Genomic DNA, 14,817 nt, shown 5'->3' with positions numbered 1-14,817 from the left:
AGATCTGTGAGAGTGAGGGATCGTCCTTCGGGATAGGTTGTAAATTCTTGATGATGCGCTGGAGAGGTTTTAGTTGGGGGCTGAAGGTGACGGCTAGTGGCATTCTGTTACTTTCTTTGTTGGACCTGTCCTGTAGAAAGCTTATGCTCAAATAAATTTGTTAGTCTCTAAGGTGACACAAGTACTCCTTGTTCTTCTTGCTGATACAGACTAACATGGCTCCCACTCTGAAACCTGTACTGGGATAAGTTTCCTCCATGCTCGTTCATGTAGTGGAAAGCCATCTGTTTACCTCTGGTAAGAAATGGCAGGGTTTTTTTACTTTTTGGAAATACTCTGTTTCAAGGCAAATACCTTGAATGTCTGCTTGTTCTGGCTTTCTAGAAACCATTACTGTTCCAGATGGTGTTTTTTGTTTTCTCCACCTAAAGTAATTCTTGAAGCAAATAAAGAAAAGACACTGGAAGCTTGTATTCAGAGGAGAGTGAGACAAAATAGTGACAGGCTTAGTGAAGTGCTGAAGCCTGTCCAACATGACGGCTGTCTTTTGCTTCTCCACTTCATTTTAACTGGCAAAATGCAATAATACTTGATACGGTGGAGAGAGTTGTGTGAAAATCCTTGCTATGAGCCTGTGATCAGGCATTTTATGGTAACAAGGTTCTTTGCACCTAACGTTTGACACAAGTAGACAGGTGTTGGGAGGAAGTTGCAGGCTGCTGTCTGTTCCATTTCTGATTTTAAAATACAGGAAGGCAGCTTTATTTATAATCTTTGACCATTGTTTGGGGGAATTCAATTCTTTATTAAAATCCTGGATTGAGACCCTCTGGGAGCTGAAGGCCTCTCATCCCACAACAGTAATTCAGTCTTCGCCAGACTGCCTCACCCTCCGTCTGTAGCAACCATCTCAAGAGCTGAGAAGGCAGTTCATTGTATATGCCCATTCATTCCACAGTGTTTGCTCAGAGTACCAGCCAGGGTGCCTATTAGTGTCAGTTGTGAGTGTGTTGTATGGAAAACTGTGGTCAAATTGAATGCTGTCCCTTTAATCTGTAAGGGGTTTCTTTGTCCTGTTTGCATGTTAGGGGACTCTGTAGGAAAGCATGTAGTCAGACAGAGTAAATTTGCAACCAGACAGTCTAGAGTAAGGTGGGCTAAGCTATGCCTTGCTATTTTAGGGAGCAGCCTGCTTTGTCTCTCTCTGGTTTGGTTTTGTTTTTTAGAGTGGGTTCTTGTATGCTGTTATTCAGAATTCTAAGAAATAAGGTAGTGTTATGTTGCAACCTCCAGCAAAAGAATTTAAGTTTTTATCTAACTTCTCTGTTTGGATGCTGTGAAACATAACCAGGATGTTATTACTTTGTGATCTATCTTTGGTATTCCTGAGTTGCCTGTTACTTTGGTTATATGGATGCTCTCCCAGCGGGATCTGGATGGAGAGCACCACCCTCACTTCATATAGGCCAGTTGAGCAGTCATAATATAGCAACCGTCAGTGACCTGGGCTGGATTTAAAACAGCAACCTAGATGTGATGGCTTTTTTATTTCCCACATAGAAATGGATGGGAAATCTTTTGAGATTTCAAATTTTTCCCCATTCCACACTGGGAGGAAACACAGGCTTTTGTATGAAAACCAGAGTCAGTCAGGAATAGCCAATACCCCAGTATTTGGGCATTCACCTGGGATGTGGGAGACTCAAGGACTTGAACCTAATCAGGCTATAAAGACTCTCTCTCTCTCTCTCTTTCTGTGATTTTGAGCAGAAACACCATTCTGGACTTGAGAAACCTTCCCAATTAAAGTTTTGTCAAAACCAATCCTTTCCCCAATAAAACTTTCAGTTGTGACAAATCAGCATTATAACCTGTTTTGTTGAAAAATTCCTGACCAGTTCTTCACCCACTTATATATTGGAAATCTGGACTGTGTTTTATCCAGCCTGTGCTGATCAGTTGTTGACATTTTTCTATCGTTCATGTAAAGCCATTTTAGGAAGTCCAACCTTCCTGCTTTGGGTTGATGGCCAGGTGGGAGTGTTTCCTTTACAAATAGCCCTGAAATATGTCTACTGTATATAGTTTAGGTTTTTCCTCACCTCCTCAGGAGTATTACTCAGGATTGTAAATTTGTGAATCTAGGGGAAAAAAACTATTTTTCTTTTTGGACTTTGGTATAGGACTCATTCATAGTGCCTGAGAGTCAGCTCCTCTAACACAGAGAGGGTACACAAGAGGTTAATGGAAGAATAGCCCTTTAAATTTTCTAGGTTTAAGATGCAGGGTGAAAATGTGCTGCCAAAGCTGAGAAATTATATATGTATCATTATGCCAGTGTGCTGACACATCAGTGCTGGATCATGTGGAATACCAGTGTGACAGCTTTCACAAAGTAGTACATCAAATTACTGAAACACACAAGTGCCTTTGAAACCTGGCACATAAATATACTGCTCATTTGCTCCTATCTGTATTTATATAGAATATTATAGAATAGTTATAGCTTTCAAAAAATAAAAATATTGAAAAAGCTTTGCCCTATATACTAATGGTCATGCTCTTGCACTGGTAGGGTGAGCAGATTAGAAGATTTTCCAGAGAAAGGGAGTGAGTTGTCTAAGAACCTATTTGTGTAGTGGTGTTTGTTAGGTTAGTAGGCCCTAACTACCTAAAACTTAGAGCATCAGTTTGCTGTGATGTCATAAGAACATGGACAAGCCACTGCATACGTGTCACATGTTATCTGTGACTTAAATATTTAAATGTGGCCTAAATATTCATGATAATGATATTTACCTCCTTTGTCATGCACTTTGATATCTACTGCTGAAATTATTAACAATTTATATTAATATAGTATTAATAATTATTAAACCACAATCCTCAAGGCCAGATTCTGTTGATCTGTCCAATTCCTTGCATGTTCCTATATAAGGACCATATCCTTCCAGTGATCCAAATTTCAATGAAGGAACACTAATGACCCATAAAGTATAATAGTTAAAACCTGACTGTCAGCATATGTAAAGTTTTTGAATCAGAAACATTAGCATAATTTGTTTTATATAGTTCTAGTAACAATTGCTATGCACCAAGATAGCTGGTCTAATTGTTACATTAGTGCATGTTGTCGTCTCTTCTTAGTGCAGATTTGTAGGAAGATTTGTTGTCAGTAGTACCAGATTGTCTTTACATTCATATTTGCTATGATAGTATTTTAAAAAGCCAGTACATGGTTATGCTGCAAATGTGGAAGTGATAAATCGCAGAACTGTGGGATAAATCATATTTATCATGTACTTTTGACAGCCTCATATACCCTCTTCCTATTAATTTATCTCCACTGGGACTATTCATAACATCCCAAGCCCCTGAGATGCCTCAAATAACCACCATGTAAAAATAAGATGCAAAAGAATTTTTTTTCTTTTTCACATCATCCCTAATCCCCTGAATGTGGAATTTCTCCATTCATGAGCATTCCCACCATCCCAAACTCATGCTGATAAAATGTGCATGCCACCCCCTCAGGTATTCCTTCCTGATTATGCCACTGGTAATGGAGTATTAAGCAGAATACAGCACCTTTCAGATCTAGGTCATGAGCGTGAATATAAGTAGGTTGGCAATGACTGAAAGTAGGTTATTTGAATACTATGTGAAATGAATTGGATGATGTCAATCTCCTTACTGTTGGACAGGTTTCCACAGCATAATAAAATAGCATCATAACTGGCACTAACTGGTGTCCCCCTTGGCAATCTTCACAGAGATATGAAAGATTGAATGGACATGAAGACAAACCACCCTGTCGACACTAGAGATGGTGTATCCAGGTCAGGGTTGAGGCATATTGGTGGCACATCATGCAGCATGCTTGGCGAAGCTTGCACTGCTGCTACCTGGTTAATGGAGAGAAAGAGGACTTCAGTTTCCAGGGCTTTCAGTCTGACACATTTCATCAGCACTACAATTTGTAAGTAAAAATTGAACAAATAGTTTCATCCTATAATGTCAGATTCTGATTCTCCACTCCATTACACCAGTTTTACGCTGGGGTAAGTCCATTAATTTCAAGTGAGTTACAACAGCATAAACCTGATGCGACAGCATGGAGAAACAGGGCCTACCTCCCTTAAAGATCTCTTTAAAAAATCAGGTCCTTGCTATGTTATTAGAAGTGATCCTGATTGCAGACTGGCCTTGAACAATTCAGAGCCAATGCTGCTAGGTCATTCCTATTGAGAGGAATGGAAGATGAAGTCACTGTTCTCACATGGAATTGTTCTGTTCTATCAAGTAATGTTTCTCCTCTTTTCCAGTGCTTTCAGCTTACTTTGTACTGGCTCAGGTCAAAAAGGGTTGCAAATGGAGTCGCTGACTAAATCTCACAGCTGTGTGAATGGAGTTAATTAGCCTGATGGTAGTTTAAAATGTTGCTGCCTATTAGCATTGGTCTTCTTTGCCTGGCACTCAGGTGTGAAACCCTTGACTACATTTCAGTAGTATGTGAAAAAGATCATTACAAGGCATCTGCCTCCTCTTTCACCATGAAATGGTCGCTTTGACAAAGCAAGGTCCTTGAGAGCGTGAGAGATGAAGCAACAGAACACAAAAGCAGACACAATGCAATGCTTTGCACAATTGTTACAGGGCTTCTTGTTAGGGGTACCTGAAGAATAGGCACGTCTTGGTTTTCAGGGCTTCAGGTCTCTGTTGGTTTTACAAAAACAGTTTTGTCCTAGTTTTCTAAATCCCTGCAAGCTGGCCAGCTGAGCTAGTAAATTGTGATTGCAAGCTGGCTGAGTGAATAAGAACCTCACAGTTCACTTCCCACCAGGCTTGTCCCTGCCTTCTGCCCTCCTCCTTCCACCTCTCTGTCCAAGTCAGTTTGTTTGCATAAAGTGAAGTTCAGGGTAGGTGAACCCAGATCAGTCCAAACAGCAAATTCAGACAAGATAAAATGTGCATGTTCCCTTTGTCCATCTGGACTGGAAAAAAGGTCCTGTTTAGCAATGCATTTTAACTAATCCATTTCTAAACACAAGCGTGCACACAATTTAACATCTTTCGCAATGTGGTTGTAATCAACCCAAGGCTGCCTCATACGGTCTAGCATGATGATTTGGGAACTGGAATAGCCAGGTTCTAAACAGCTCGAGCCTGAAGTGAAAATGGCAAAGACCATATTAAGCAACGGCAGGAAGAGTCTACTGAAAAATAAACTGCTGCAGTGAATCTAGTTACTCCTAGCGAAGAAATGCTATAAAGAAACTAGAGTACTGTTACAATGGGAATTTCTATTTTGCTCATCACTGTAGTACTTTACCTCCCAGTATAATACCTTGCTCTTCTATAGTGCTTCCTAGAACTCCAAACTTCTTTATACACATTAATTTAGCCTCACAACACTTCTGTGAGATTGGGAACTATTATTATCCCAAATTTATTGGGTACAGCACAGCATCTGATCCAACACCTTCCTTCCTCCCTTAAAGAACATGCACCTGACCTGAGCTGGAATGATGGATGCTCAGCATTTTTGAAAATCAGACTCTCTACTTCTATGGGAAATGAAGAGCAGGCCTCAATCCCTGGCATGCAGAGCTTAATCTTAGTTGGGTTCTATTATTGTTTTATGAATTAGTCATTGACCTTGTTGTGCATAACACTGGCATGGTCAAAAATAGGAGTGCATAACATATCCAAATTTCTTGTAACATATTGAAACGACTCAGTATATCTGGCTGGGAATGTCTTGATTTGTATCCTGGAAATAACTGTTCCCAGAGACCTTAACTGAAAAGCAGTGTGTGTCTTCAAGGGTTTCCATTTTCAGTGCCAGGATATATTACACTTCCTGTACAAGTGATTCTCTGTGCATTTACAATTGCCCTTTACTTCCAATGAAGGATCTCAAAGCACTTTACAGACTGAGTGTAGTTTAACAACATGTGAGGCAGGGAAGTATTATTAACCTCACTAATAAGGAGGATGAGGAATAAAGATGGTAATGACTGATTCAGGGACACCTAGATAGTCTGTGTAAAGTGAGGAACAGAGCCCAGATTTCCAGACTCCCAGTTCTGTGCTTCAGTCATCCTTCCACTCTCTGTGAACTCAGGCCTAATGTAGACATCATCATCTGTATATAGTACACATACATCTTCATTTTAAGGATTATCATGGTTATTAGATCATAACCAAATCCAGGAATAGGAGATCTGATATCAACAGTATTTCTTTTAACTAAACCAAGCGATAGTTCCGTAGACTCCATTGGAGATGTGCAATGCATTGGCTATGGATCAAGACATTCTCACACTTAAATTGCTGCCTGTACAGCTACTGATGGTGAATATAAAGAGTATTTGGGTCATATGTTTGGAACATAAGTATCTCACAGGAAAAGTGCAAGTGTGACTCTGAAACACATCGCACTGACACTAGTGTTTCTGTCTACTTTTCTCAACCTAAGCTAATGCTCCAGGCAGAACATCCTATGATTAGTCACCCATATCAAACTAATAACGATGTGAGAGTCAAGATAAGTTTTTTAAATACTTTCAGTGAAAGAGAGGAACATTCTCCATAAAAGGGTTTCAAGAGAACTAGAAGAACATACGGAAAAGAGTGAGTAGATGGGGCAAAAATTAAAAGTGGAAAGTGGGAAAAAACATTCAGATTATAAACAAAGTTAGTTTGTCAAAATTGTTTTTATTCTAGCACAATGCTGTTTACTTCCCAGTTGTTTTTGTACAAGGGATATTTGGTACCAAAATTACTATGAATAATGCTTCTCTGTAGAAAGTGCTGTGTCTGTGGCCCATGCACTTATTGCAGAACATCCACAATGCATATATTAAATCTGATAAAGCAGGACTTTCAGGAAGGCACCAAGAGCTATAGTGGCGACTTTATGTGTGAGGCACTCATACGCTTAACTCCCATTCATGCTAAGACAGTTATGCCTGGGAATCCCCTGTGCTGTGGAAAGAAGATATATTCTTAGTGTGCACTGAGGGGGAGGAAGGGCAGGAAAGCTGAAAGTCAGTAGAGAGGAACTTTGAAACACACAAGAGACCTCGCACTGCCTGACTAAATATGTGGAGTTCCAGCCAATACTATCAAAGGAACAGAATTTGGCCAGTCTCTATGCAGTTTTGCGAGGGAAGGGAGAATATAGTGAGTTTTCTACACACACCAATGGGCAGCACAGTATCCTGTCCGGCTACTACATCTTTCCACATTCAAGTGATTCTGATTCCTTTTTCTGCAGATAAAAGACAAACTTGCCAAATTTATACATCTAATCAACTTTCTCCAACCCACCCAGAACTCAAACATGATAAACACAATTTGATAATATAGTTCAGGTACTTCTCATCATCTGGTTGTCTTAGGCCTTGTCTACATTACTGGGGTAAATCGACCTAAGTTACACTACTACGGCTACATGAATAACGTTGCTGGGCTCAACATAGCTTAGGTCGACTTACTGTGGTGTCTACACTGTGCTGCGTTGACGGGAGATGCTCTCCTGTTTACTTACCTTACTCCTCTCATTCCCGTGGAGTACTGGAGTCGACCAGAGAGTGCTCTGTGATCAATTTAGCATATCTTCACTAGACCCACTAAATCAACCCCCCCCCCGCATCGATTGCAGCCATATTGATCCCCGATAAGTATAGACATGGCCTTAGTCACTGGCTATCAAACCACATGTCACTGTTATTTATCTGACACCAATTAGTGGTGGTAGTTTACACATTTTGACAGGACCTGTGTAGCTACTGATTTGGTGAAAAAAACCTTCACATGATAAATAAGAAGCTATCAACAGCCTGCACCATCACAAATTATACATGAGCCTTGGGGCCTTTACTTTATTTGCAGTTAGTAAGGGGCTGAGATAATATAAGCTTTTTGGAGCACCTTACTCTCTTTGGGCCTTGGGCAAGTCACGGTCACTTAGATTCAGTTACCCCATCTATAAAACAGGGATAATAGTATTGTATCTCCCAGAGGGTGACGATTGATTAGTCAATGTTTGCAAAGTGGTTAAATGTGCTCTATTCTGTTATTGTCCTTTAATGGGTTCAATACACTTAATGTTGAATAAAAAGACAGTCACTTTCCTCATACAAGGGGTATTCCTCACGTGTGGAACACACACACGTAAAACAAAGGCTGGAAAGAAAAGAGAGCATTGATTCATTTAGGTGAAAACTGAATTCTCATTGAACCACCCAAATTGAGTTCTAGGTGTAGCAGCATGTATTGACTTCAAAGGGAGCTGCACCTACTTATTTCAGGGCTGAATTTGTCCTAAGAAGTTCCACAAAAATCTTTATTTTCCTGATGGTTTGGTACTGAATGCCTATTTGTCTGCAGCTAAAGTTCTAAGCACCATGCAGTACCAAAAAATTTTTGCTGCTTGACTACAACCAATCTGGACCAATCTGACTGGGTGCTGACCTGATGTGTTCTTTTTATTTTATTTTATTTTTTTAATGAACTGCTATATAATAGCACTAATGAATAGAATTTAAACACACATCTGGGTCATATGAAACTCTGACTTTGGAGCAGATCAACATTTATGAGAACATTGGCCAGATGCAGCCCATACTTAGAGAGATGGAAACTTGGAGTATCTCGATTGTCTTCAGTGCAAAATAGCTTCAAATTCACACCTATCTAAATGAGAGCAGAATTTTACTCTATGGGTTTTACATCTGTCCCCAGAGGGTGTGGTCCATTTTAGCAAGAAATATAAAAAGCTCTCAACAAGCAGAAACAGATATAGGGTGCCCACATTAATTTCTTACTTTGTGGCACCTGCTGTTACGTATGTTTTATTTCCAGAAGAATGAAGAAGCCTGGAAGAGTCTTCTGAAGGCAAAGATCATCAATCCTTATGATTCTCAGTTCAGAGACTCTTATGGCCCAAGCTAAAGCAATTACCATTGCTAAATTTGCTGCAAGCTGTCTTACATTGCACTAAATATTGTTAATTTGTGGCAACAGTTCAGAAATGCAAACTCATCCTGAAACTCTTCATAACTAGGCTTCAGGGTTTTAATCAAAAGAGCACGTCTCAATATTTGATTATAAGGACTGACCAGGAGGGAAGTCAGATGCTGATAATGCAAAAGCATATATTTTGTTTGCTGATGCAGGTAATCTTCTATTAAACTTGTGCAACAGGATGTTTGTTATCAGAGATGAGACCAAAACCCTTGAGCAATGGGAAAGTTTGAATCTGGACTATAACTTTGCAGATCAGGTCCATTTATAATATTAAAGTTTTGATCTGTTGCTTCTCAATTGGGCCCAAGAGAGAAATCTGAATATACACATTTTCATGTAGTCAGTTCTTGACACATCTGTACAATAAATCAAACTACCTGGCTCACAGGTAGTGGGGCTGTCACCCACAGGGAGTCTTGGTTTGCTGTAGTTCTGGAACAGAATGAGTTTGAAACAAAGGGAACAGAGCAATGATCAGACTTAATGGGTATCTCTCTAGGTCACTCTGCCAACTTTTACCAAACTCGGTTGTGAATGCTGATTCTAAAATCTGAAAATGAAATGGGAAATAACATATTGCTCCCCAGGCTTTGTGGTTTGCAGCTCTCAATCTTTACGTTATTGTTTCTATGGATGGCTGTGATAGCGTACTTAGTAATTCAGTGATACCAAGTAGTACTACCAAGAATGTATATACTAAAGTGAGCAGTTGTCTAGAAATGCCTAAGATAGATACTGTGATGGGTGCCCCCCCTTAAAGTGTCACCTAATGTACTGGGATACTACTGAGCCCACATGTTCCGCCAGCCTAGGCCCCCTTTATCCTTTCTTGCTGAGCCAGACTCTTAAGTCTTCTCTAGCACACACACAGGCAGGGACATACCCAGCTGCAGAAAGACAGACACTGGGATCAGCTCTGGGAAGACTCAGTTTAAGGGACTTGCCACAGCACTCAGGTGTCCACCTCCCTTGGAGTGCAGACCCAAAGGTATATTGTTTTGCTCTGTATAGAAAGACGGAACAGCACAAGCTCATAAAAATTCATCCTCTCCCTCAATGTGGAGAGAGATGCACAGCTTCTTGCACCCCCCGCCAGTTAGAAATAGCACAAACTGGGTTTAATAATAAACAAAACAAATGTATTAACTATAAGAGGCAGATTTTGAGTGATTATAAGGGATAGCAAACAGAACAAATCAGATTAACGAGCAAATAAAACAAAACACGCATACTAAGCTTAAGATCTTAAAGAGACTGGTGTCCATGGTTTTTAGTGTCTAGCAGAGTACTGAATTAAAACTCCTTGTTCATCTTTTGAAAGTGTTGTGCAGGTTTCCTTTGAGGATGAGGACTGATAAGTCAGATATAGAGTGATTGCTCTGTGAAAAGTGATCACCCTCAGGTGACAGGGTGTTTTTTGTCTTTTATCATTTTCCGAGTGAGTTCATTTGAGAGCATAGTGATTGTCTGGTTTCACCCACATAGTTGTTATTGGGGCATTTAGTGAACTGGATGAAGTATACCACGTGATGTGATAGGCATGTGTATGACCCATAGATCTTGAAAGGTCTGTTGTGAGCGGTGTTGATCATTGTAGCAGTGGAGATATGTCTGTAGGTTTTGTAACTGTTGTTCTGGCAGGGTTTGATGTCACTTTGAGTTGGTACTCAACATTTTTATCTAAAAGTCCTTTCTGCTGTCCAGCCAACTGTTGAATGGGGTACATGTACATGCTCAGTCCTCCTCCAGGCAATTTGGCAGTGTAGTCGGTATGCTGACTTGGTCATGTGACAGAGCTGCCGGCACACATGATGAGACTGGCCATGTATAACTTCTTCGGCTCAAAATGCAAGATGTACCTTCTTTGCAATGTTGACTCTGAAGGGGAGGAAAAAAACTCTACACTTCTTAGAAGGAAGGGAAATTAATTTAAAATCTCTATTTATGGCTTCTAAGCAATGTCGGCCAATCCAAAGAGAGTCATTTCCCATAACTTTTTCTTGTGTTCCCTACACTTGTGGATGATGCCTCACTATCACAGGAACTGGCACTTTCAAAATACCTATCCATGAGGACTTCCCAGCTGTTGCAGCCTGTTCCTCTCTCCTCAGTTCATTCACTGGTCTCAACATTGTGCTGTAACAAAAGAGGTTAAGAGATGGTGTCCTTGTCCATGGTGGCTTTTCTACTTTGGTCATATCAGCTCCTGCTCTTGTCTTCTCTGCTGGAAGATGCAGCTGGCTGGCAGGAATCAGGTGTGAGGCATCTATGTGCAGCTCTTCCCTCAGGTCACCAACTTACTGAACATGAATGTTAAAGGTTGAGGCATGTAAATGGCATTTCTGTCATCTTCTTTTGGGCCCTAATTCTTGTTTCCCAGCAGTAATCAGCTATACCTCTCCTGTAAGTATCAATGGTAACTGCTTCCCTGCTCTGCTGTGTCTGACTGGATCTTGGTATCTTGCCAAACTCTGAGCCTGGAGTTACTGTCCGTCCTGCTCTGCTGTTACACCTCTTCCTCTGGTCATGTACCAAGGACTGGAAGCAAGTCTATCAGTACCAGCACTCATATACAGCTTTGTCCACATCACCCCATCCTGCCTTGGGAATCAAAGAGGTGTAGACACTCAGATTCTGTGGTGATGAGAACCTCAGGAGGAGAGACCAATACTGTTGAGCCAACTGTCAGTCATCTGCAGTGGAGCAAGTTAAAAGAATTTTTGTCTAAACTCTGGAGAGTCTGTTTTAGACCAGTAAGAATGAGTTTACACTGCAACGTAAGCCTTGCCTCAGACTTGAGCTGAAACCTCCCTTCCACGTACAACCAATTCTATCTGATTTGGGCTATGACGCTGCAGGGCTGGTGGAGGATTTGAACTCAAGTCCCCTGGATGAGGTCCAAACTCCATTGTTTTGTAATGTGAATGCACCTGGACCCAGGGCAGGTAGAGGGTCCGGTGCTCCTTACAGCAGCCTGGGCTCCCTGGGCAGCTCTTACCCTGGCCCAACTCCAGCTTCCAGCCTGGCCAGGGGGCAGGGCCTCAGGGGGAAGATGAGGAGCAGGGCATGGGGCCTTGGGGCAAGGCTGCTAAGGCCCACCTCAGCTGCCACTCCCCACCGGGAAGAGGCTGGTACCAACCCTGAGCCTCAGGCAGGCGTGGAGCAGCGCTGCAGAGACTCTGGGACAAATGCTGTCCCAGAATCATTTTTCTGGGACTGGGACTTGAACTCCGCGTTTCAGGACTGTCCTGCCCAATTCAGGATGGGTGGTCCCATAGGTACTTCCATAATGCTCTTTGGGACTGATCCAAAGTTTATCAAAATCAACAGAAAGCTCCATTGATTTTGATGGGCTTTGGACCAGGGCCTTTGAGAGAATTTAACATTAGGAAATGGTTCTGGCATATGATTTTGGCCTTCCATTGAATAACCTGCTTGCTTGCTTGAGCCTTGAGTGAAGAGAGGTTTTCCATGAGTGGACTTGTAGACATTAAAGAGGGTTGAAGAAAGGAGGAATTGACAAGCTTGACAGGCTTCTATTGTGCCTGAGGGAGGGAAACCCAGCTAAGTACTTTCTCTACATAAGGATCTTTAAAGACTCTATGCATGCTTCAGTGTGTGCTTCTTATGACAGTCCTGACTGGTGCGGTTGTTAAGTCAAAGAAAAGAAAAATGTTTTTGTTGTATTGTTTGAATAATGTAATATCCTAAGAATCTGAAAAACAAGTTTAGTGTCAAGCTAGAACATACATGTGCCAATATGACTGGAGTGGGAAGGAAGGATCTTGACTAAAATGACAGACAGAGATAGTTTGGATAAAAGTTCAGCTGAAATTAGTTACTTTAGAGAGCAAAATATTGTAATTGTGAGAGACAAGCTTACCTTTCACACAAGACACTGCTTTGAACTTTAATGGTATGCTGGAATACCTGGTAATTTGGAAACATACACTGGGGATCATTACTCCTGGGTGAATTCTGTGCCAAAAAATTAAAAATTCTGTGCACAATATTTCAAAATTCAGCATATTTTATTTGACAAAATGACACAATATAATCACATCAGTTTCAATTATTTTGGTAATTTATTTCAAAATACTTGTCAGCAAATATGTCTTTAACAATACAGATGACAAAAATATTCCCCCAGGAGTAGAAAATTAAGGAAACCGCTACAACAACCCAGTTCCTGTTTCTCTGTTATGCTTTTGTTAGGCATCTCAGTCTGGGTGTGTCACACATGCCGACTGGGCACATGTTGGGGGAAAACTCTGTCCCTCCAGTCTCAGACACCCATGCCCCCCTTCCCAGCAAAGCCAGCCACAGGACACCCTCCCAGGCCAGATACCCACACCTGATACCACCCCCCACCCTCAGAGTCCAGGGATCCAGAGAGACAAACAGCATGATGCTGGGTCCCAGGCTTGTACAGAGTTTCCTGCATGCTGCCTCCTTCCTTCAAGATGTGCTGGGAAATGCAGCTGCCCGGAACTCTCCAGCTCCCCCTGTTGCTCCCCCTGGCAGAGTCCTGTATTTGCAAGCTGGAGAGCCAGGCTCTGCTGGGTCCAACAACCCCCAGTGGTGGCCAGCAGCTCTGCAGCACTAATTCTGCGGGGAAAATGAAATTCTGCACAGAACATTAATTCTGCACAAATTCTGCATTGTGCAGTGGTGCAGAATTCCTCCAGGAGTAGATAATGTCATGTAGGGAGGAAAGGCCCACTTGTCTGACACCAGGCTTAAGTGCATGAACAAGAAGGGTTCACACAGCCTGAATCTTTATTGAAGTTTCTACCTTCAGCCTCCAGGTTTCCTATTTCCATTCTATCTGACTCTGTTGCTTTTAAAGCAATAATACCTTAAAGCTATAGAACTATTCCCTGACATCACACCTCTTTGAAGCTAAATAACTTCTGTTTTTAAACATAAATAACATTTTGAGTTAAGCTGAACTTGGACTAACTAAATAGTAAGTAGCCTCCATTTTAGTAACCTATGAAGAACACATGGGGTTCCATACTTGAGTCTTAATCAATGACTTTGTCCATCTTAACCTGTTACAGCTTATCTGACATATCAACCATAATGATATCAATCAATGTACCTCAGTTCACCATATGTATCAATGTACCACATGTCTTATGTGGTTTTCTTGCCATAGATGTTTCTGCAATGGAACTTGTGGATTCTCTAGGAGTTGGACATTCCATGACTAGCTTTTCCTTCCTCCTGAATGCTTCTATTCAGCACAACACTTAAGCATATGCTTACCTTTAAACATGTGCTTAAATCCTACTGAAACCAATAGGACTTAAGTGCTTGGTTTAACAGAATCTGTGGCATCACCCATGAAACTGATCCTGTGAATTGGTGATGTAAATGTTCTGTCTTGGTCTGTTTTCCCAAATATGTAATTGACTTTGCATCTTAATTTTCATTTTCAACTTCTGTTTTCTCTCATAACTTATTCTAAATGTTTCCCTTTAAGCTGAAAGTTTCCAGGCATAGTCTCAACCAAAAGTATAATTTGTTGGAAAGTTTGAACAAAATCTTCGTTTTTTTTTTTTACCTCAAGAGAGAAGGGGGAAAAAAATCTATATATCAACTTTTTTTTTTAATTACTCTTAGTACATGTCCAACTTAAATGGCTGAACTTTGAAACTTCCAGCTTCACAGGTGTCTAGATCTCAATGAGGAATAATTTTTGGTGCACATTTTTAAAAGAATTTTAAAATTTTAAAAAGTAGTTATAAGTGACTAGAGGTTAGATTGTGCACTGTT

At 41.0% G+C, this 14,817-nt stretch overlaps 1 protein-coding gene across 1 annotated transcript in view; it reads left to right on the top strand.

Annotated features, from left to right (window-relative positions):
• Positions 1 to 222: 222 nt before the first annotated feature.
• The window catches only part of TIAM2 (TIAM Rac1 associated GEF 2), a 260,221-nt gene continuing 245,626 nt past the window's right edge, over positions 223 to 14,817 (top strand). Inside the window, exons 1-2 of the mRNA XM_039528198.1 lie at positions 223 to 297; positions 3,774 to 3,979. The gene's annotated coding sequence lies outside the window, so the exon portion shown is untranslated. The remainder of the gene's footprint in view (positions 298 to 3,773; positions 3,980 to 14,817) is intronic.

Source organism: Mauremys reevesii, linkage group 3 (assembly GCF_016161935.1).
Source record: "Mauremys reevesii isolate NIE-2019 linkage group 3, ASM1616193v1, whole genome shotgun sequence".
Classification (NCBI taxonomy): Eukaryota; Metazoa; Chordata; order Testudines; family Geoemydidae; genus Mauremys; species Mauremys reevesii.
This window is presented reverse-complemented; position numbering and strand designations above follow the sequence as displayed.